At 41.7% G+C, this 21634-nt stretch overlaps 1 protein-coding gene across 7 annotated transcripts in view; it reads right to left on the bottom strand.

Moving 5' to 3' along the window:
* The window catches only part of PCNX2 (pecanex 2), a 274045-nt gene that overhangs the window by 158312 nt on the left and 94099 nt on the right, over positions 1–21634 (bottom strand). The window lies entirely within an intron of this gene.

The following is a 21634-nucleotide window of genomic DNA, read 5'->3' as shown; positions in this document are numbered from 1 at the left end:
ATCGGCAGGCGGACTCTCAACCACTGAGCCACCAGGGAAGCCCGAAAAATTGTATTTCTTAATGTTTATTTATTCAAAAGGTAGTAGACATGTCAATATGGCAATAGAGATCCAATCAACTAGAGGACTGAGACTCCATGTAGAAAGAGAAAAATGATCTGAAAGAAAACAGCAAGATACGTCACAATTAATCAGATAGAAGCCCAGATGCCAGTAGCCAAGGCACTGGACCCAGGGTGAACAGACGCAGGGAATACACCTTCCCACGGGTGAGCAGACCTGGGACCCAGCTCTCCTTCCAGATACAAGCATCATGTCTTTGTACACAAAGAAGGAAACTTCTATATATCTAGCCTTTCCAACCTCCATCAACAGAATCTGCCAACAGCTGGAATCTAGAAAAGGACTCCAAGGTTTCTCTCCTGAGGTCTGAATCCCTTAACTCACCAAGTGCCTTATTTGAGAAGAACAAATTGTTCGTTATGCTTAAGAGCAAAAATACAAGTGAAAGAGTCAGGTGTGCTCAGATTACACTTGTAACTGCTCAGATATGCTGGAGGAACTAATGTTACACTGGGTAGAGCGAGGGGTTTTATTTATTTTCGCAGGCTTCCCTTTCTTAGACATTAAAATGCCCCTGTGAAGGTCCAGGGCCTGGGAGAGCAGCACCTGGAAGGAACCAAAGGGACCCAGGCTCTCGGAGGCCGTGGAGCCTGTAGCTGGGCAGTCAGGAGGCGAGGCTGGCTCCTTACACACACTCGGGCGCCCAGCCTCCACCAAGGGCGTCCTCTAAGCTCTCAGATCAGTGTCCTGAGTACTGGCGCAGGGAACCTCCCAGGTCCCCAAGGCACCAGGGCTATATCTGTGATTTTCTTGATCCTTCACCATCAATTTTGCCAACAAGTTCTGGTGTTAAAAGCAGTCTCCACTTCCCTCTTGCCTTCCCTTTGGAGTTGCCTTCAGCAAAGCACCCTCCACTTCCTGTGTCCAGGGAGAGGGGCCCTTCCCTCCCCACATGCCCATGAAGTCCTCCTCTTATTCCACAGACACACCCTGGCTGGAGGACAGACACCCTCTCTTTTCATTGGCTCCTGCTGCCCTGCCTATAAAGATGCTGAAGTTGCTGACATCTTTAAGAAACTAACACAACACTGTAAATCAACTATACTTCAATAAAATAAAAGTTTAAAAGGAAAAACAAAAAATTAAAATTTAAAAATTTAAAAAATAAAATGCAAAGGCCCCCTCCCACTAGTTACCCTGGAAAGCCATGGCGCTCTCTTCTCTCCTTCAGTGCCTGCCAGCCTTGCAAGAGGCTCCTCACCAGCCAGTGCATCTGTCACGTGGGGCAGCCCCTCCCCCGCGGGTACAGCACCTCCTCACAGCATGGGCTTCAAGCTGGGCAGACCTGGATTTGAACCCTGGTCCTGCCAGGGATGAGCTGTGTGGCCTTGGCTAAGTTACTTAACATCTCTGAGCCTTGTGTTAGTTTCCTCCTCTTAAGAAAGGGAAAATAATACATAGGCAGGGGTTGCTGCAAGGGTATTTTTCTGTACGCTGGGCCATTTTTTTAAGCTTTTGGTATGAGACGGTTCAATGCAGCCCCTTCTTGGTGACTGGTACCCAGGGCTCTGAGCCAGACTGCCCTGGGCTGTTTACTCAGGACATCCCACAGTCAGCTGGTCCACAGTCAGCTGGTGTTATCGATGCATCTTTCAATGCAGCTCCAATTTGTCCCTTCCTTTCATTGCATCGTACTGGGTCAGGCATCCACTGCCTTGTTCCGGGGCTACTGTTAATAGCTTCATAGTGGGAAGATCTATGCAATCTCCATATCCCTCCCCACTCCACAGACGCCACGATTCACCCTCCACATTACAAAAGAGTGGTCCTCTTCCCATAAAAGGTAAATCAATCACGAATGCCCTTCACTCAGTATTTTTCAGTGATTCCTCATTACCTACCGAGAAAATCTACTCCACAGGAAGCTAGCTAAGCCACTTAGGATCCGGCCCTAGTTCAACTTTTCAGCCTCCTTCTGCACAACAGCAAAACCATAAAGATGTGTTGCTTCCTGGCCCCCCTGCCTTCGCACACAAAGTTGCATCTGCCCAGAGAGCTCTTCCACTCTGACCCCAGTCCACTCCCCTCTGCCTGGTGAACTCCTACCTATGCTTCAGTGCCCAGTATAAGAAGTCCCACCTGCCTGGTGCTGTCTCCCTGATTTCCCAGGCAGATAGAAGGTCTCCCCTTGCATCAGAACCATCGTTAAACACGTTTACTTCAGCATTTAAGATATCTCACTCCTGTTATGGGCATGGGTAGGAGTTGCCCCCTCTGGACTCCCTGCAGAGAGGCAGTTTGCATCTCTTCCCTGTACTTGGCACCAATGTCAGCACATCAACCTATCCTTGAGAGAATGAGGTTTCAGTTTTCATGATTACACCAGTCCGTCTCCTATGATCTGCGTGGAAAGAAAATGTTTCAGCAAGAAAAGAGGGTGAAGAAATTAAGTAGCTTAGACCAAATGTGGATCAGGCAGTGCCGTGTCATAGAAATGATTAGACTATTAGAGGGAAGGTATCTCATGACCTGAAAACTAATTTTTTCATTCAAACAGCACCCCCAATAACAGACAATTTATTCTGGAACTTGGGAATGTTATTCTTTCTTGAAAGTTCATTCATGGAACATTTATTGGCCACTTCCTATGTGTCAGGCACCAAGGAGCACACCTCTGAGGAGGACAGCTCAGGTGTCTGGGGAGGGAAGAACATAAGTAATTGTAATAAGGTGTGACAGGGGCTGGATGCTCAACCAGGCAGGAAGCAGAGGCTCCAGTGAGTCCAGGGATTGGCATTTACGTGGAGCCCCGCACAGAAGAAATGTGGAGAACACGGTCCTTCCCCTGCAGGGGCTTCTCGAGGACCAAGCTGGGCTCTGGGGTGTTGTGGGTGGATGGAGCTGACCCCAGCCATCCTCACGTTTGCTCCTCCTCTCCCTGCTCCGGACACCCACCTGCAGTGTCTCCCCTTTCATTTCATACTTGGCCGTTACAAAAACACAGCCAAAAAGTTTTCCGAAAGAGAAAAACCTGCTAAATGCTATTTCCTCCCACTGATTCCTCTGTGTTTGCCTCTGCTGCATGTTTAATACACTATTTCGTGAAGATGGAGGGCTTCCTTTTAACATGTATCCCATAAAAAATGCAAACACTAGAAAAAAATCACTATGAGAAGAATTTAGTAACCATGACCATGGAAATAATGGTCCCTGCACAGAACAAAGTAAAAGTCGGGGGAAAACGCATCGGTGGAAGTGAATTCCAGGCTCCTCACTTCCTGGAATGAATGATTCTGTGGAAGGGACTTGACTTCTCATTGGCTCAGCTTCTGCTTCTGTAAAAAAGGTGACAATGACACTTTTCTTGAAATATTGCTGCAATGCCTTGATGAGATTTGAAACAACCTTGCACACAGAAAAACAGTATGTCGATGTTAGTTTTTTATTAATTGGAAAAGAAAGAGCACTCATAATGGATGGTCTTTGCAGAGAATAAATTAAAGCCAAACTAAATATATTTATATAATTAAGTTTACCTACTTTGATTCACCCAATACCCCTTATCTAATTCTTCTCTCATTTATTCTCTACTTAATTAAATCTCTGCAGTACAAACGTGAAAGGGCAGCCACCCCTCCTAGTACTGAGGCACCCTCCCTCTTTGCCTACTAAAATAGCAGTTGGTAGAAAAGGGAACAGGAGGTAAAAATATCGAATGGAAAACAGATATTTTCCCATCGGGGCTAGAGGACAGGGACGTTGTCCCCCTTCCTTCTACTTCCCAGCATTTATCTCTGCTCGTGACTACAGATCTGTATAAAGATTGTGTGATTAACCCATGATCCTTCCACTGGTCAAGGCTGTTGACAGCAGGGACTCGTCTGTTTCACCCCGGTGTATTCTGAACACCCCGTGCAGGGTCCAGGCCCTGAAAGGCCCTTACTAAATATGTATGGAACTGATGCCCTGGATTTGAGCAACCATTACTGCCTTACTCTGTGATGCAGACCTAAGAAGGGAACCGCACAGATCATTTTATTTAGGTACATTCAGGACACAGAAGGTTGGTCTTCCCCAGCGCAGAGCAGCAGTTAAAAGCATGGGCTCTGGCTAGGACTGCCAGCTTCAGTCCCAACTCTGCTGATTACTAGCACAAAGATACTACGCAAGCTTTTAAGCCTCAGTTTCCTTATTTTAGATAATACCCCTTAGGGTTGGTGTAAATATTATGTGAAATATTGTGTGTAAAATACTTAGTAGCCAGTCTAAAATGCTCAATAAATGTTTGCTATTACTATATGCTTTACTAAGATACTGTCTCAGTTGATTCAGGCTGCTATAACAAAATATCATAGACATATGATATCATGAACAGCAGAAATGTAGTGCTCACAGTTCTGGAGGCTGGGAAGGCCAAGATAAGGTGACAGCAGATTTGGTGTCTGGTGAGAATCCACTTTCTGGTTCACAGCTGGCATATCTTCATATAATGAAAGGAGCAAGGGTGTTTCTCTGGCCTGTTTCAGAAGGGCACTAATACCAATCATGAGGGTGCCATCCTCATGACCCAATCACCTTCCAAAGGCCCCACCTCTTAATACCATCACCGTTGGGGTTAGGATTTCAACATATGAATTTAGGTGAACACAAACATTCAGATCAGAGCAGATACATAAGAGGACTGAAGATTGCAACAAAATCACATTTCCTGAAAAGAATTAGAATTGACCTTAAGTATGGTCCTTCTCTGAGAATCCAAGAGAAAAACAATGATTTCTGTAGATTCCTCATATCCTTCTGTTTCTGTACTACAGACAGAAAATAAGAAAACAGGAAGTCTTCCACAAAATGCAAATCTGACGTTGCCAAGATATGATATTATTATGTCAAGTTGCACAATCTGAATTGACAGACCTTATTAGGTAGTTCTCATTTGTTATTTTAATCTGTTGCATTCCTTCTGGTGTCTGTCCTGTATTAGTAAAAGTCTACATTCATCCTTCCATACATGTGATTTCTTTGAGCATAACCAATAGCTTCAAGATAAATTGTTAGACATGAATGAACAGCACTGTGGCTGCAGGGACAGGACAGAAGGAATGAATATTTTCTTCAACAATGTAAAAGTGAGGTGACGCCAGAATGGAGTACTTCTTCCAAGAAGAAGCATGGGGTGAAGTATTCCAAGGAACCCATATTCCAGGTGTGGCTTTGTGTGTTTTCTCCCTCAACCTCAGATCTTCACACAACTCTTTCTTAGAAAGAACCGGGGCTCACCTGAGCTTGGGCAGACTGTAAAAAGGCAGACCACCAGGATCTTCTTAGGCTTACTACTGGAAATACCCTCAAGCTCCAAGTTCTTAACGTTGTTCATTTTTTCAACAGATACCGTTACATAATATATAAAATAGGAGGCAAATTTCTCAGGGAAGCAAGGATAGGAAGGACTATTTGGATATACACATGAGTTATTTTTTCGTGTTTAGAATGCCAAAGTTTGCAAAACCATGCTATCTTCAGGAAAGATTATTTTAGATTTGGAAAAGGTCTCATAACTGAGCCAACCTCACCCCTTGACCAAATTATTGGTCAAGTAAGAAGACAGGGAGAATGTAAAAGACTTACTAAAGGTGGCAAGACCAACCAAGCCCTGGTTCAGTGCACTGTATCTGACACCTCCCTAAATACTTGTACACCTCACTGTGCACAGTATGTGGACATCTCATGACTTTCAATTTAAAAGGCTTGGCGCAGTGGTTAAGAATCCATCTGCCAATGCAGGGGACACGGGTTCAACCCCTGGTCCAGGAAGATCCCACATGCTGCAGAGCAACTGAGCCCGTGCACTGCAACTACTGAGCCTGCACTCTAGAGCCTGTGAGCCACAACTACTGAACCCATGAGCCCCAACTACTAAGCCTGTGTGCTGCAACTACTGAAGCTTGAGAACCTAGAGCCCGTGCTCTGCAACAAGAGAAGCCACCACAATGAGAAGCCCGTGCACCACAATGAAGAGTAGCCCCTGCTCGCTGCAACAAGAGAAAGCCCACATGCAGCCATGAAGACCCAACAACACAGCCAAAATAAATAAATAAATAAATAATAAAAATAAAAAGGCTTGGGATCACTATAAATTAGAAGTTTCCATCTTTACAGGCTGTTTCATTCATGTATCATCCCCCATTCAGTAGTGCTGCACATCTTTTCAGTTAACTGCCTGTGTTGGGGTTTGTTGTGACACATGGTAAGGTGATAGGCCCAGAGGAAGAAGTCATCTGAGAGGAGCTCAGAGGAAGCTCCATGAAGGACTGAGTAAGGAGCTAGATTGTAAAAGTGATTGGGAATGAACTTAGGAAGAGCATATTCCAAGGGTAAATGCAAGGTAAAATGCTTCGATGCTGCATGACCCTGCATTCAAGCATGGCCTGGATATGCTGCAGGATGGGTACGGCTGGGTGCAATTCTAAAGGTACCACTGTTAAGCATATAGATATATAGATAAAAGAATGGGAAACAGTTAAAGCATGAAGAAAATACACTGAAAGGAAATGACCTTTATGGTTTATCAACCCATAATTTTCTGCACTAGGAAGAGGCAGCTGGGCGCCATCGACTCTGAAGATAAAACTAAAGGAAATAAGCTTCAGCATCAGCAAGGGAATCTGGATGTAATTTAAGGAAGAACTTCCTGGCATTGATGATTCAGTAAAGTACAATTAGGAAAACATTAGCATTTCCTTTTCCCAAATTATTTCAAAACACAGATCTTTTCCAAGGAGAGGTAAGAGAAAAGCTCGCCTGAGAAAGAAGGAAAAGAAACTTGATGAAAGCTTTTCTTCTTACGCTTTCATTGTGTAGGAACATACTACTGTTTTAACATCTCTGCAGTTTAACACACACACAACTAAATAAACAAACTGAGAACACGAAGGAACTCTTCAGAATCATTTTATAGAATTAAGATTTAGGGTGGGGGGGAAACACAGCAAGATAAAATGGCTTTGTCCCTTTTTTCCATTCCTTTCTCCTTAATCTCCTAATCCCTCTCCAGGCTGTTCAGTCCTAAGTCACCCCACCTGCATCCCCCTCTAGGGCCTAAGCCTGTCTCCCTGCCCAGGCTCCTCGGGCAGGTGTGCCCTGCACAGGAGGCAATCCTGTAAAAGACCAACAGGGAGAGCCTTCCCTGGTGGCACAGTGGATAAGAGTCCACCTGCCAATGCAGGGGACACGGGTTCAAGCCCTGGTCCGGGAAGATCCCACATGTCTCAGAGCAACTAAGCTTGTGTGCCACAACTACTGAGCCTGCACTCTATAGAGCCCATGAGCCACAACTACTGAGACCATGTGCCGCAACTACTTAGCCCATGAGCCACAACTACTGAAGACCGGGAGCCTAGAACTAGCATTCTGCAACAAGAGAAGCCACTGCAATGAGAAGTCTGTGCACTGCTACAACTAGAGAAAGCCCACACACAGCAACGAGGACCCAACGCAGCCAAAAATAAATAAAATTAAGTTTGTTTTTTTTTTTTAAAAAGACCAACAGGGAGGTTGATGGGACTTTCCACAGCCGCAGGAGCACCTAGGAACCAAACTTCTAGCAGGAGTTGAACTTGTTGAGTCAGAAATACAGTAAAAAATGCATTTAAGGTTGTTTTTATTTTAATTTTTATTTTGGGATAAAGAGGAAAATGTTGACACTTGAGGAAGAAGAGAACCACTGACCTGAAGAGAGATTTTGAAACGAAATGATCAAATGCACTGGGTGTCTTATCTGAAAGGTTTAGTTCAGTGCTCAGTCTCATTTCTGCAAAGAGAAGCAGAAAGGAAAAGAGGAAGTACTGACTGACATTTATAGTGGATTTTTTAAAAGAACTTTCATATTTTAAGCATCCATGTATTGACATTAGTCTTTTGTTGGTGGTGGTTTTTTTTAAATAAATTTATTTATTTTTGGCTGCGTTGGGTCTTCGCTGCTGCGTGCAGGCTTTCTCTAGTTGCTGCGAGTGGGGGCTACTCTTTGTTGCAGTGCACGGGCTCTAGGCGCATGGGCTTCATTAGTTGTGGCACGCAGGCTCAGTAGTTGTGGCTCACAGGCTCTAGAGAGCAGGCTCAGTAGTTGTGGTGCACGGGCTTAACTGCTCCATGGCATGTGGGATCTTCCCGGACCAGGGCTCGAAACCATGTCCCCTGCATTAGCAGGCGGATTCTCAACCACTGCGCCACCGGGGAAGCCCCTTGACATTAGTATTGAATTTTATTATATACATATAATTTATTTACTTAGACACATATGCACACAAATACATATTTTATTTTTGGAGAAAGATAATATCGGTTTTAAACAATCTATCACCCACTGATAATGAAGTGTGTACCATGTGACAGTTTGCTTAAATTAACATCCCTAATTGCTTTGAGAGGCGTCTCATGGGTCCCTGAGTTGGGAGTGATATGGATAGATGAGTGCTGGCTCAAAACTCCCACAGGTTTTGAAATCTTTTTATGAGGTAGAAATAAAACTGTCTAATAGTCCTACAATTCTGTGGTAGATTTCATATGCATTTGGGAATTCTTTTGATGAAAATACACAGGGAAGTTCAGCTTTGTATAAAAGTACTTTCTGAAGAGAATCCTAGTTTCAGCATTTTTTTCCTTCAAAATTTTAGACATCTCTATGATGGAATTTACAGGCCAAACTGAGGGTTTGGTTATAAAGGGAATGCAAATGGACCAAGTTCTCACTTTGCTATGCCCTTCATATCAGATTCACACACTTTCTTTTAAGGGAAAAGCAATGGATTTTTCTGAGCCCATTAAATATCCAGGCATTTCTGAATCCAGGTTTCCATACATCCTTAAGTAAGATCTACATCATATCACTTTCTCTCTGACATAAGTCCCACTTCTAGGACTATTTTGACATGAATCTTACACTTAAGTAAAAGGAGATCTGTGCCCTTGAAGTTCCAGAACTCAGCAAGATCAGATGTGTCTCCCAGTCTTGTACTCTGTACTCTGTTCACAGTTCACGGCCATGGGTCACCATGCGGCCGGCCGGCACTTGCAAACGTGCACCGGGCACCCTCAGGGCTCCACAGAACCCAGCGCTCATCCTGTAGCAGCCCCAGCTGACGTTCCTGGTAGACCCTAGACACCCAGAGGGGCAGCCCCATGGCCTATCACTGAGTCTAATTCACAGCAGTCAGTCAATATGTGTTCAGTAAATAAACGAATGATCAGGATAACAGATACAATGAATAAGACTTCACTGTCTACTAAAAGTAGGTTTTCCTTACCTCATACTCTTCTTTCTTTTTGGTAAAAAAGCAGCATATGCTTATGATTCAAGACTATTTTACTGGGACTTCCCTGGCGGTCCAGTGGTTAGTACTCCACACTTCCACTACAGGGGGCACGGGTTCGATCCCTGGTCAGGGAACTAAGACCCTTCGTGCCATACGGTGTGGCCAGTGAAATAAAATAAAATAAAATAACTAAAATGCTAGATTAAAAAAAAGACTGTTTTACTTTTTGGAATAGGTATCGGGGGAAAATTAGCTCATTCACTAGCAAGAAAGCCTGACAGGTACCATCCAAACCTACCTGATAGGCACCATCCAACATAGATAAATATAGATAAATAAGCACACGCACACACACACACACACGAACTTTTTGGGAAATACTGACATTTATTTTCCTTCTCATAGCCTTCTTCTCAGTTATCTGCATTTACTCAATCCAAAGTTTATAGAGCATCTATTATGTAACACTGGACTTTTAGCAGAATATGAAAAGAAGCATATATAAACCATAGTCATGACCTTCAGGAGTTCATGATGAAACCGGGGGTGAAGAAAAGTACACACAAAGAACAACAACAATAATAGTACCGATGTATCGAGCAACGGCTTGACTGGCCACTTTACATGCACTGTCACATTCAGATTATAGCAAACCTTCAAGGCAGGGATCGCTCATTTTAAACACGAGGAAACAGAGGCTTTTACTGTACTAGTTATTGTGGGAGTATCTATTTCCCACAGAACAGATTATATTCAGGATAAATAAGCACTGACATGAACACCAACAGGGCAATATTGCCCATGGACTTTGGAAGGAAGATAAACTTCTGCTGGCATGGCTAGGACAAGCACAGTCCTCCATCTCTACTGGGACCACCACTGCTCATACTGCAGGCCTGGAATTCTCTTGTCCACCCAACTTCCCCACTCCAAACTGGCCAGCCACTGAATCCTACCCATATTGATTTCACTACATTTCTTGGATTTGACCCTTTCAGACTCTGTGCTTCCTACCCAAACCTGACTCCAGATCTTACTTCACTCAGCAATTGCAATTCCATTCTGAACAACTGAGGTATCATTCTTCTTCCTATTTTTCCCCCAAATCAGTGTCCACGGCCACTGTCAAAGGCATCCAACTCTAGCTTGAGGATCCTGACAATCCAGTGCTAACTGGGATTGGAGATCAATTACATGTGTTTAACTTTCTAGGAAGGGAATGTGACAGAAAGTACTCACTGCCCATCTAACGTCCATCTGTCCTCTTCCCCACCAGTCACTGCTTCCTTACTAGCTGTTCAGGCAGCTGAAAGGCTTGTAATTCCCATCCCCCTGCAGCTAGAAGTGACACAGTCCTAGCCATAACATATAATCTGGAGTCCAGTGTAATAAAAGTGAATTAAAGCCTGGGTTTCATTTTCAGGCGTGTATGACTATTAGCATCACCCCCATTATGGTCACCAACATCATCACCAGCAGCTAAGCATGCTAGTAAGGATCGCCACTGGTGTTTGTTTTCTGCTGCGGCGTAACAAATCCCCACAAACAGCGGCTTCAATAACGCGAAGTGTGTGATCTCACGGCATCCTGCTTCAGCCAGGCGTGGCCGGCTCCTCTGCTTGGGGTCTCACCAGGCTGGATTCACAGTGTGGCCCAGGGCTGCAGTCTTACCTGAGCCTTGAGTCCTCTTCCAACCTGACTTCTGGCTGGCAGAATTCGGTTTCTTGCAGCTATAGGACTGAATTTTCTTGCTGGCTCTGCTGGGATCTGCTCCAGATCTGAGAGGCCATCCTTATGACGTGGGGTCCTCGCCATAGGCTATTTGCAACACAGCTGTTTACTTCTTCAAGGCCACGGGGACGGTGTCCGCTGCTTCCTCTGTCTCTGACCTCTAGTCCTTCTCTTAAAGGGCTTGTCTGATTAGGTCAGACCCATCCAGATAATCTCTCTTTTGACTGACTTAAAGCTAACTGATTAGGGACCTTAATTACGCCTCAGAATCCTTTCCACCTTTGCCAAATGATGTAACCTAATTACAAGAGGAACACCCTATCATACTCACAGGTGCTGTCCACACTCAAGGGGCAGAAATTATACAGGGTGGGCACACCAGGGGGCAGGGGTCTTGGGGCAATCTCAGAATCCTGTGCACCACACCATTTAATGAAAACCCTTGAGCTAGACACTTTATATATACTATCAATTTAATTTCATTCACTTCGGATAACATTCATATGAAGTAGGTATTACTAATCCATTTTACAATTGAAAAAAAAAAAACAATGTGAATTAGCCATGTGCCCTTAGGCAAATAACGTCAGCACTGTGGGCTCACATTCACCACTGGAATACAGAAATGCTATTATCTTCCTTATGTATTACATGGAGCTATAATAAAGGGCAAATGAGAAAACACTTGGGAAATTATTCCGCAAATTAAAGTACCATCAATCTGCAAGGTATCTTATATGCCTGCGAACGGTTCTTTTGCCTAGAAAAACATATTTATACTTCAAATGTGCTAGGGAGGATGGCACAGAAGTGAGATTTTTGAAAAGACACAAGATCTGGGATCTGCGATGTGTGATGTTAAGTCACTTAATCGCTCTCTGGACCTCCATTTCCTCATTTTAAGTAATAAAATGAAGGGTTTGGGACAGGGGATATGTAAGGTCAATTTCAGAACTAAAACTATTCTAGATCTATGAGTTTGTTTTATATTTATATTAGAGTTTAAGACCTGAATGCATGGGAAATGCCATTGTTTTCGCTGCAACCCTGTAGTACCTAGAAGAATATGGGGAAAACTCTCCCATAGCAGTTGTTAACGATGCTTGGGAAACATTAAATTATAATAATTTACCTCAACCTCTGGATGCCCTTGCCATCAATAAAATAGAATCTCTTTATAAGGGATAATAAGCAATAGAAATCATGGTTTATCCAGACATACAGAAAGCCCAGCTAATTAACTACTGAGCCATTTCTCTAGGGAGCAAATATTCTGGTTGTTTCTGTACATCACTTGACAGTGATGTAGTAGTTAAGCAGTTAAGTCAATAAGGGAGTCCATTTACATGTTACTTGCTACCATCTTGGATGAGTCAAAAAGAATATGAAATTAAAAGAGGAATAAAATTTCTTCCCCTAATTAATATTCCAGAGAGCAAAATTAAATGCCAGTCCCTCAATCTGCTTCTATCAAGTGAGAATAATAAAAATCAAGGATGTAAATATATATCAAGACCCAGACAGAGAAACACATCTCTGGGAAGGCAGCTGACATGCTGAAATTGTTCACAAGGGCCCATCAATCCATCATGGCGCAGCAGAGATAAAAGGGAAAAAAAAAGTCAATTCTAGGAGCGAAAAGTGTAAGCATAAAAGTCATAAACAAAAGCGTCGTTAAACAAGAAGTGGAATCACAGCTCTGGATAAGTATGTTAAGTTGAAGGTGGGTGAGCTTCTCTTTTTTCCTAAGGATGCCCTTGCCAATTTGTTAAACACATTCATTCAATGCACAGCATTTAATAGGCGCTGTTTTTTAAAGTGGAGAGTCTATCTGAGACCTTTAAAAAACTCAGGACTTACAAATGAGGAAGAAATGCAAATTGCTCTATTTTTAACTAAAAGGTGTTTCAAAATATAGATAGAACATTAAGATTCTCTAACAACGGATCCTACTATTTACCACAAGTGATGCTTGTTCTGTGCTGAGCAAGGAAGTCAGTACCTCTCTGAGATTAAATAAATCTTTCAAAGTACCCCAGTTTCACCTGGTAAAAAGCCTGTTTCAACACATAAGTAAGCCCCAGAGCCTCTGAAGTGTTCAGTCCCATCACAGAGTTGGAAGCGTGTTTTCAAAGTGGAATCTATTAATTCTGATCCAACAGTGACTTACACCGATGGCAGGCCATAAACAGAAAGGAAAACAGAAATAAAAGTCTCAGCCCAGGAAAGTAAATAGATTTTATCTCTTGGACCAGCTCTGATCAGTTGGTACTGGCTGCAGGTACTACTGTCTGGGCATCGCGGAGCCCTGCTGACCTCGGTGAGAAAAAATGCTGTAATCAATTAGCAACATCTGCTATGAGGAGGGAGTTGGACTTGGGGAGGTGAGGGAATGACAACATCTGTCCCACAGCTAGGTAAAAACCCAAAAAACTTCTTCTTGAATACCAGATTCTTCAACAGCTTCCAAAACCCTCTAAGAATTTTGCAAGACAAAGTCATTTAACAATCCCAGGAGCGTACATTACTTTTGATAATGAGCCTTCAACACTTGTCAACGGAATTCCCTGGCAGTCCAGTGATTAGGACTTGGCACTTTCACTGCGGTGGGGAGGGGCGGGGGGAGGGGGTCGATCCCTGGTCGGGGAACTAAGATCCTGCAAGCCGCACAGCGTGGAAAAAAAAAAAAAAAAAAAAGACACTTGTCATACGAAATAGGTTTTTCAGAGCATACACCTTCTCCTTTAGGAATTAATCTAAGAAGTTCTATGAGTTGTTCTTTTGTGGAAAGCATCTGAGTATGGAAGAATATTCTGTCTTCCATAGATTCAACCATGATTCTATTATCAATGAATTATTTTTTACTATCAAATGAGGCTTACCTGCTCAAAAGCATGAAGCATGAGACAAAGGTTCATCATAAATCAAAGATTTAGAGTGAACAGTTATGATTTAGCGGTGAGACAGCTGACGGAGAATCTGGAAGTAACGTTTTTGGTCTGACCACTCATGGAGTGACTTGGGACGTCAACTGGGAACTTTTTAACACCTTGTTTCCATCACAGTGGAGGCCATCAGCTCGTCTATGGCATTCAACAACCTCAGAGCTGATGACCTCTTTTTGCTATAAGTTCCTTTCAGGCAACCAGTACTCTTGTCATGCACATCATACCCAATGGACCAAAACCATACACTTTTAGCCTTGCATGAAAGATTGTCCGTAACTCTGATGTATCCTGCTCACATATCCAGTCACCCCTCTCCTTCACCATCAGTAGGTTAATATCCTTACCATCTCCTCCATCTGCCATGATCATTCATTCCTAACTCTGATGAAACTGTTTCACATGCTTGACTGCATAGTCTATGGCAAGGTTCTCAGCCCAACTGAAAAACGTTTGAAGGCTGCACTAAACAACCACCTCCTCTGATGAGTTTTCTCTTTTCTAATCATCCACAGCATGTCATCAGCTTTGATGAATGTTAAACTCCTGAGGAGAGAGAACTGACTGTTTCTCCTCTCAGATCACTATAGTACCTGGCAAAGTCGTTTCTTTTTTTCAATTAATTTATTCATTTATTTTTGGCTGCGTTGGGTCTTCATTGTTGTGCACGGGCTTTCTCTAGTTGCAGCGAGCGGGGGCTACTCTTGGTTGTGGTGCGTGGGCTTCTCGTTGTAGTGGCTTCTCTTGTTGCAGAGCACGGGCTCTAGGCGCGCAGGATTCAGCAGTTGTGCACGCGGGCTCAGTAGTTGTGGCGCACGGGCTTAGTTGCTCAGCGGCATTTGGGATCTTCCCAGAGCAGGGCTTGAACCCGTGTCCCCTGCATTGGCAGGCGGATTCTTAACCAATGTGCCAGCAGGAAAGTCCCTGGCAAAGTCATTTCTAAACGAAGAAATATATGTTGACTACCAGTGAATATGAACTGTTCAGCTCCTGCTTCAGTTACAGAGAGCTTGCATGTTCCCATTTCCATCAACCAAAGAAAAGAATATTTCCATCAGATACTATTTGCTGCTCAAGTTTGCAAAGAAGAATGAAGTATTGGGTCTTGGTCAAAATGGCATGAAGAACACAGGTAACACTTACTACATATAAAACAGATAACGAATAAGGACCTACTGTATAGCACAGGGAATTCTTCTAAGTACTCTGTAATGACCTATATGGGAAAAGCATCTTAAAAAGAGTGGATATATGTAGATGTATAACTGATTCACTTTGCAGTACAGCACAAACTAACACAGCATTGTAAATCAGCTACACTCCAATAAAAATATTTTTTAAAGAAAGAACACAGGGAACTAGCTTTCCTCCTCCCATTAAACGTCCCATAAATATTCAAACAGAAAAAAGCATAAATCTATACTGGGAACTAGAGAAGGTACTTGTGCATAAGCCATAGGCTTTGAGGAATTTATGCTGGATCTTATCTTACAGATGAGACTAGTCTGAAAGAAGATTTTGACTTCTGATACATGACTGAAATTCCCACTCTCTATTTCAGAGAGAGAGAGAAGTGTACTGAGGAAGTAAGCAGGAAAAGATCTCACGAAATCCCTGCTGACATCAACTAAATCAGAGGTGGAAGGGCTGGAGTTAAGGCAGGCCACGGGGTTGGCAGACAACATAATGCCTGGACTCAGACATCTGTGGATGGCAGCGTTTGGACCCCTCGGCTGTATTGGAGGCAACAGGTTTTATTTGGTCAGTTCAAGGGTTGGGATATTGGAGCAAAGAGGACGAAGTAAAGACAACCACTGTCCCAGGTATCTCATTCATATCCCTGGGATGAAGATTCCTGATAGAACCACCTAAAAGTCCATGAATAACATATTTTTCCAGGGGAAAGATATATCTGAACTGGTAGTATGTTACTGAAACATTCTTTGTTTCACTTTCTTCTCTTCCTGTATTTTAAACCTGAGGTACCTCTAGAAAGGTTTGGTCAGGGAGCCTTAAGACAGAAGTCAGATCAATTTCTGCTTGACTACCAGACAGGGGTCATAAATCAAATGTCCACCTGAGCAGATTACATGTGATATAAACACATGTAATCATGGGTCGGGTAGAAGAGATGATAGGGTATGATGAGACCTGTGTGTTTGGGGCAGCTGTGACTCACCATTCATTCAGTTTCAGTAGGTCGTTACGAAATGGAAAGTTCCTGGTACATCATAATTTCGCAACAAATATTTGTTGTTGTTTTTGTTGTTGTTCTTGTTGTTGTTGAAATAAGAAACTCTAGATACCATATGAGAACACAAAGAAACAATATAAAGAGAAGCAGACCATGAAAACAGGAATGAGAGAAATGAACGGCAAACATACACAACAAAAAAAGATTGTAAAAAAATTTAAAACATACCACGTAAACAAAATCAATAATATCATTAATCAAAAAATAAGAGGGAGAGGGCTTCCCTGGTGGCGCAGTGGTTGAGAGTCCGCCTGCCGATGCAGGGGACACGGGTTCGTGCCCCGGTCTGGGAAGATCCCACATGCCACGGAGCGGCTGGGCCCGTGAGCCATGGCTGCTGAGCCTGCGCATCCGGAGCCTGTGCTCCGCAACGGGAGAGGCCACAATAATGAGAGGTCTGCGTATCGCAAAAAATAAAAATAAAAGTAAAAAAAATAAGAGGGAGAAACTTTAACTATTTGTAAGAGTCTTCAATATGAAAAGTGTTCATGGTGTTCCAGAAAACTTAAAGAAAGAGATCCAAGTCTAGTCATCATCTATGGCTGTTTTTTTTTACGTTTAGAAGATAAGAAAGATTTATACAAGAATTCTGGGAAAATTAAAGTTGGTCTCATTCTTGTTCTCCTCAAAACTAAATACTGATGAATAATAGTTCCATGTCAAATGTAAAAATTCACAAGAGTATGGTCACACTCTGACAAGAAAACAACAGGTACCTTACAAAATCTTACCTTCAAAATAACTATAATTAATGTTAAAAGATTAAAGGGTTGGTGGACAGTATTCATAAACAGATGGGTAATTTTGAAAGAGAGACAGAAACTATATATAGGAGCCAAATTGAAATGCTAGAAGTAAATTAAAACACATGATATAAGAAATTTTTTTTTTTCAAGTCCTTTGCTGACTTTCTCATCAGACTAGATACAGCACAGGAAAGAATAAGTGACTTTAAAGAAGGTCAATGAAAATTATTCAAAAGAAAATCCAAAGGAGAAACAGTGGGAAAAAAAGAACATAGCATCGAAAAGACATGGAACACTATTAAAACAGTCTAACATATGCATATAATTGAATGCCCAAGAAGAAAAGAATAACAGGACAAGGCAGAACACATATTTGAAGAGATGATGGCTGAGGATTTAGAAATATCAATTGAAAAAAAGTTCAAAAACAGCTCAGAGAACCTTAAGTAAAATAAAAATAAACACCATATACTTAGTCACATCACTTTCACATTGCTGAAAACAAAAGAAGAAGAGAAAATCTGGAAGGTAGCCAGAGAAAAAAGAACATTACTGACAGAGGAACAAATATTAGAATAACAGCAGATCTTGATCAGAAATTATACAATCCAGGAAAATGTGCCAACATATCTACAGTATTGAAAGGGAAAAAACAAAGCTGTCAACCCAGAATTCTATGCCAGTGAACATACCTTCAAAAATGTAGGCAGACTGAGGAATGTTTCAGACAAAAGCTGCAAGAATTCACTACCAGTAGACTTGCACTACAAGTTTTGTTAAAGAAAGTTCTTCAGACAGGAGTATGATATCAAATGGAAAGACTGATCTACACAAAGCAATGTACATTAACGGAAATTGTAAAAAAAACAAGGTAAATAAAACAGATACATTTCTCCTTATATTTTTAATGCCTTTATAAGATAATTGATTGTTTAATGAGCGTATAAAATAATGTATGTTCCTTCTTAAAAAAAATCAGGACAAAAAGAAGTAATTATAATGAAAGTGAGCAAGAAGGAAATAATAAAGATAAGAGCAGAAATCAATGGAAATAAAAAATAAAAACAATAAACTCAAATCTTATTATATAAAAAGTTCAAAAGGATTAATAAGCCCCTAGCCAAACTGATCAGGAAAAAAAAGAGGGCACAAATTACCAATGTTAGCAGTAAAAGAGGAGACATCACTACAAACACTATGGACCTTGAAAGTATAATATATATATAGGCCAATAATTAGAAAATGTCGAGAAAATAGACAAATTCCTTATATCTATTTCAGTATTAGATAATCTGAATAACTTGATATTTATTGAATTCATAGTTTAAAACCTTCCCATGAAGAAAATTCCAGGCCCAGATGGCTTCACTTATGAATTCTATCACTTATAAAATATATAATACCGATTCTATACAAACTCTTTTAGAATTTAGAAGGAAATGCCTTCCAACACATTTTATGAGCCCATTACCTTATAACAAAATAAGACAAAGCATTACTAGGAAAGGAAACTAGAGAACTAGAAACCTCACGATCATAGACACAGTATTTCTCAACAAAATATTAGTAAATAAAGTTGAGCAATCTATAAAAAAGATAATACATCATGACCAACTGAGGTTCATCTTTCAAATGCAACATTGATTCAACACTTAAAAGTGAACCAATGTAATTCACCCTGTCAACAGACTAAAAAAAGATCGGTATGATCTTCTCAGTAGATGCAGAAAGTTTTGTCTTTTCTAGAATGTCATATAGCTGGAATCTTACAATATGAGCCTTTTTATATTAGCTTCTTTAACTTAGAAATATGCATTTAAGATTCCTCCAAGTCTTTTCATGGCATGATACCTTATTTGGGGATATGTGTCTGAGAAGGGTATGCTGAATAGTATTCCATTGTCTGAACGCCCCACAGTTTATTTATCTGTTCATCTGCTATAGGACATCTTGATTGTTCCCAAGTTTTTGGCAATTATTAAATAAAGCTTCCATAAACATTTGTGTGCAGGTTTTTGTGTGAACCTAAGTTTTCAAAGAGGGTCAAGGAGCACAACTGCTGGATTGTATGGTAAGAGTATATTTACTTTGTAAGAAATTGCCAAACTGTTTTCCAAAAGGGCTATATCATTTTGCATCCCCACCAACAATAAGTGAGAGTTCCTGTTGCTCCACATGCCTGTCAGCATTTGTTGTTGTCAGGGTTCTGAACTTTGGCCATTCTAACAAGTGTCTATTAGTATCTTATTGTCATTTTAATTTGCAGTTCCCTAATGGCATATGATGTTGAGCATATTTTCATATGCCTATTTGCCATCTGCACATCTTCATTGGTGAGGTGCCTATTCAGGTTTTTGTCCACTTTTAGTTAAGTTCTTCTTATTGTTGAGTTTTTAAAGTTTTTTGTATATTTTTTGGATAACAGTACTTTATCAGTTTTGTCTTTTGCAAATATTTTCTCCCCAGGCAGGTCTAGTCACAGGAAAATCCCTCAATTTTTATTTGTCCAAGAAAGTCTACATTTATCTTTCACTTTTTTTTTTTGCTTTCACTTTTGAAAGATAATTTTGCAAGGTACAGAATTCTAGATGTGTGTGTGTGTGTGTGTGTGTGTGTGTGTGCGCGCACGCGCGCGCATGTTACTTTCAACACTTTATTTTATTCCACTCTTGTCTTGCTTTGCATCATTTCTGTCTTACTCAGTTCCGGTTGCCATAAAAAAGTACAATAAATAGACTGGGTGGCTTAAACAACAGACATTTATTTCCCACAGTTCTGAAGGCTGGAAGTCAGAGATTATGTTGCCAGCATGGCCAGGTGCTAGTGAAGGTTCCCTGGCTTGCAGATGGCTGCATTTCCTCTGTTTCTTCACATGGCAGAGAGACTTCTGGTGTCTCTTCTCTTCTTATAAGGGCACTAATCCCATCATGAGGACCCCACCCTCATGACCTCATCTAAACCTATTTCCCAAAGGCCCCATCTCCAAATATCATCACATTGGAGGTTAGGGTTTTCAACATAGGAATTTTGGGGAGACACAGTTCAGTCTATAGCAGTTCCTGAGGAGAAGTCAGATGCAACTCTTACCTTTCTCCTCTATAGGTAAGGTGTTCTTAGCCTCTGGTATCTTTCAAGATTTTTTTCTTTATCTTTGATTTTTAACAACTGGAATATAATATGCATGGGTGTAGTTTTTTGGCATTTATCATGCTTGGTGTTCTCTGAGATTCTCTGGATATGTGATTTGGTGTCTGATATTAATTTGGGGAAATTCTCAGTCATATTCTGTACCATTCTTTCTTCTCCTCTGGTATTCCCATTACACATGTTATACCTTTTATAGTTATCCCACAGTTCTTGGATATTCTGGGGGGGTTTTCAGTCTTTTTTCTCTCTGATTTTTCATTTTGGAAGTTTCTATCGACCTATCCTTAAGCTCAGAAATTCTTTCCTCAGCCATGTACAGCCTACTTATAAGCCCTTTGAGGGCATTCCTCATTTCTGTTAGAGTGTTTGTGATCTCCAGCATTTCTTCTTGATTCTTTCTTGGAATTTCCACCTCTCTGCTTGCATTGCACATCTTCTCTTGCCTACTGTGCACTTTATCCATTAGAGCCCTTAGCATGCTAATCATAGCTGTTTTGAATTCCCAGTCTGATAATTCCAACATCCTGCCATATCTATGTCTGGTTCTGATGCTTGTTATTTCTCTTCAAACTGTGTTTTTTGATTTTTAGTATGCCTTGTAATTTTTTCCTTGGTAGCCAGACATGACGTTAACAGGTAAAAGGAACTATGGTAAACAGACCTTTAGTGATGCAGTATTAACGTGTGAGGGAAGAGGTATTCTACAGTCCTGGGAGTAGTCCTCTGTCTTTTGGTGACCCTGTGTCTCTGGACTGTGAACTTCACAAGTGCTTCTGAGTCCCATCCCCACCTTAGGTAGAACAGAATGGCTTGAAAGGACTAGGCTGGAGTTGGGTATTTCCCTTCCCTCACATGGAAGGCTGGAGCCAAACTGGAGTTTGGTATTTCCCCTCCTCCAGGTAAGTTAGGCTCTGAAAAAAATCCCAATAGTTTAGTCCCCAGTAAAATCTCGAGGCAGGCTTAGTTAAGAAGAACAGAATGCTCTGGTGTATTTCCAAATGGTAACTCTCCCCTCTACTTGCAGAAGGCAGGAAGGGGGTTTTCTCCAATATTCACTGTTGATAACCTGGTTGATCTAGTGGGGGTGAAACTCACCGAAGTGTGGGGCTCTCTGATGACTGGGTTCACCTGGAGTTACCAACCCTCAGACTTGTCTACACTGAGCCTCCAGCAACTTGTCAATCACAGTTCAGGTCTTCCTACCCCTGGTACTGGTCCCCACAGAGATTTCTGCTCCTGGGTTCCTGTTGCTCTGTATTTACATGTCTGTCTCTCCAGTTTTGGAAGCAGGAATTTGCCCTGCTGCCTCCCTTCTCTGATGGATCTAAGAAGAGCTTTCTGTTTTTTTTCAGTTTGTTCAGCTTTTTACTTACTCTTAGGATTGTGTAATAACTTCCAAACTCCTTACATGCTGGACCATAAACCAGTAGCCAGTAACTG

The sequence above is a fragment of the Kogia breviceps genome, chromosome 2, assembly GCF_026419965.1.
Source record: "Kogia breviceps isolate mKogBre1 chromosome 2, mKogBre1 haplotype 1, whole genome shotgun sequence".
In the NCBI taxonomy this organism is placed as follows: Eukaryota; Metazoa; Chordata; class Mammalia; order Artiodactyla; family Physeteridae; genus Kogia; species Kogia breviceps.
Note: the sequence above shows the minus strand (reverse complement) of the source record. Positions and strands in the feature narration are given on the sequence as shown.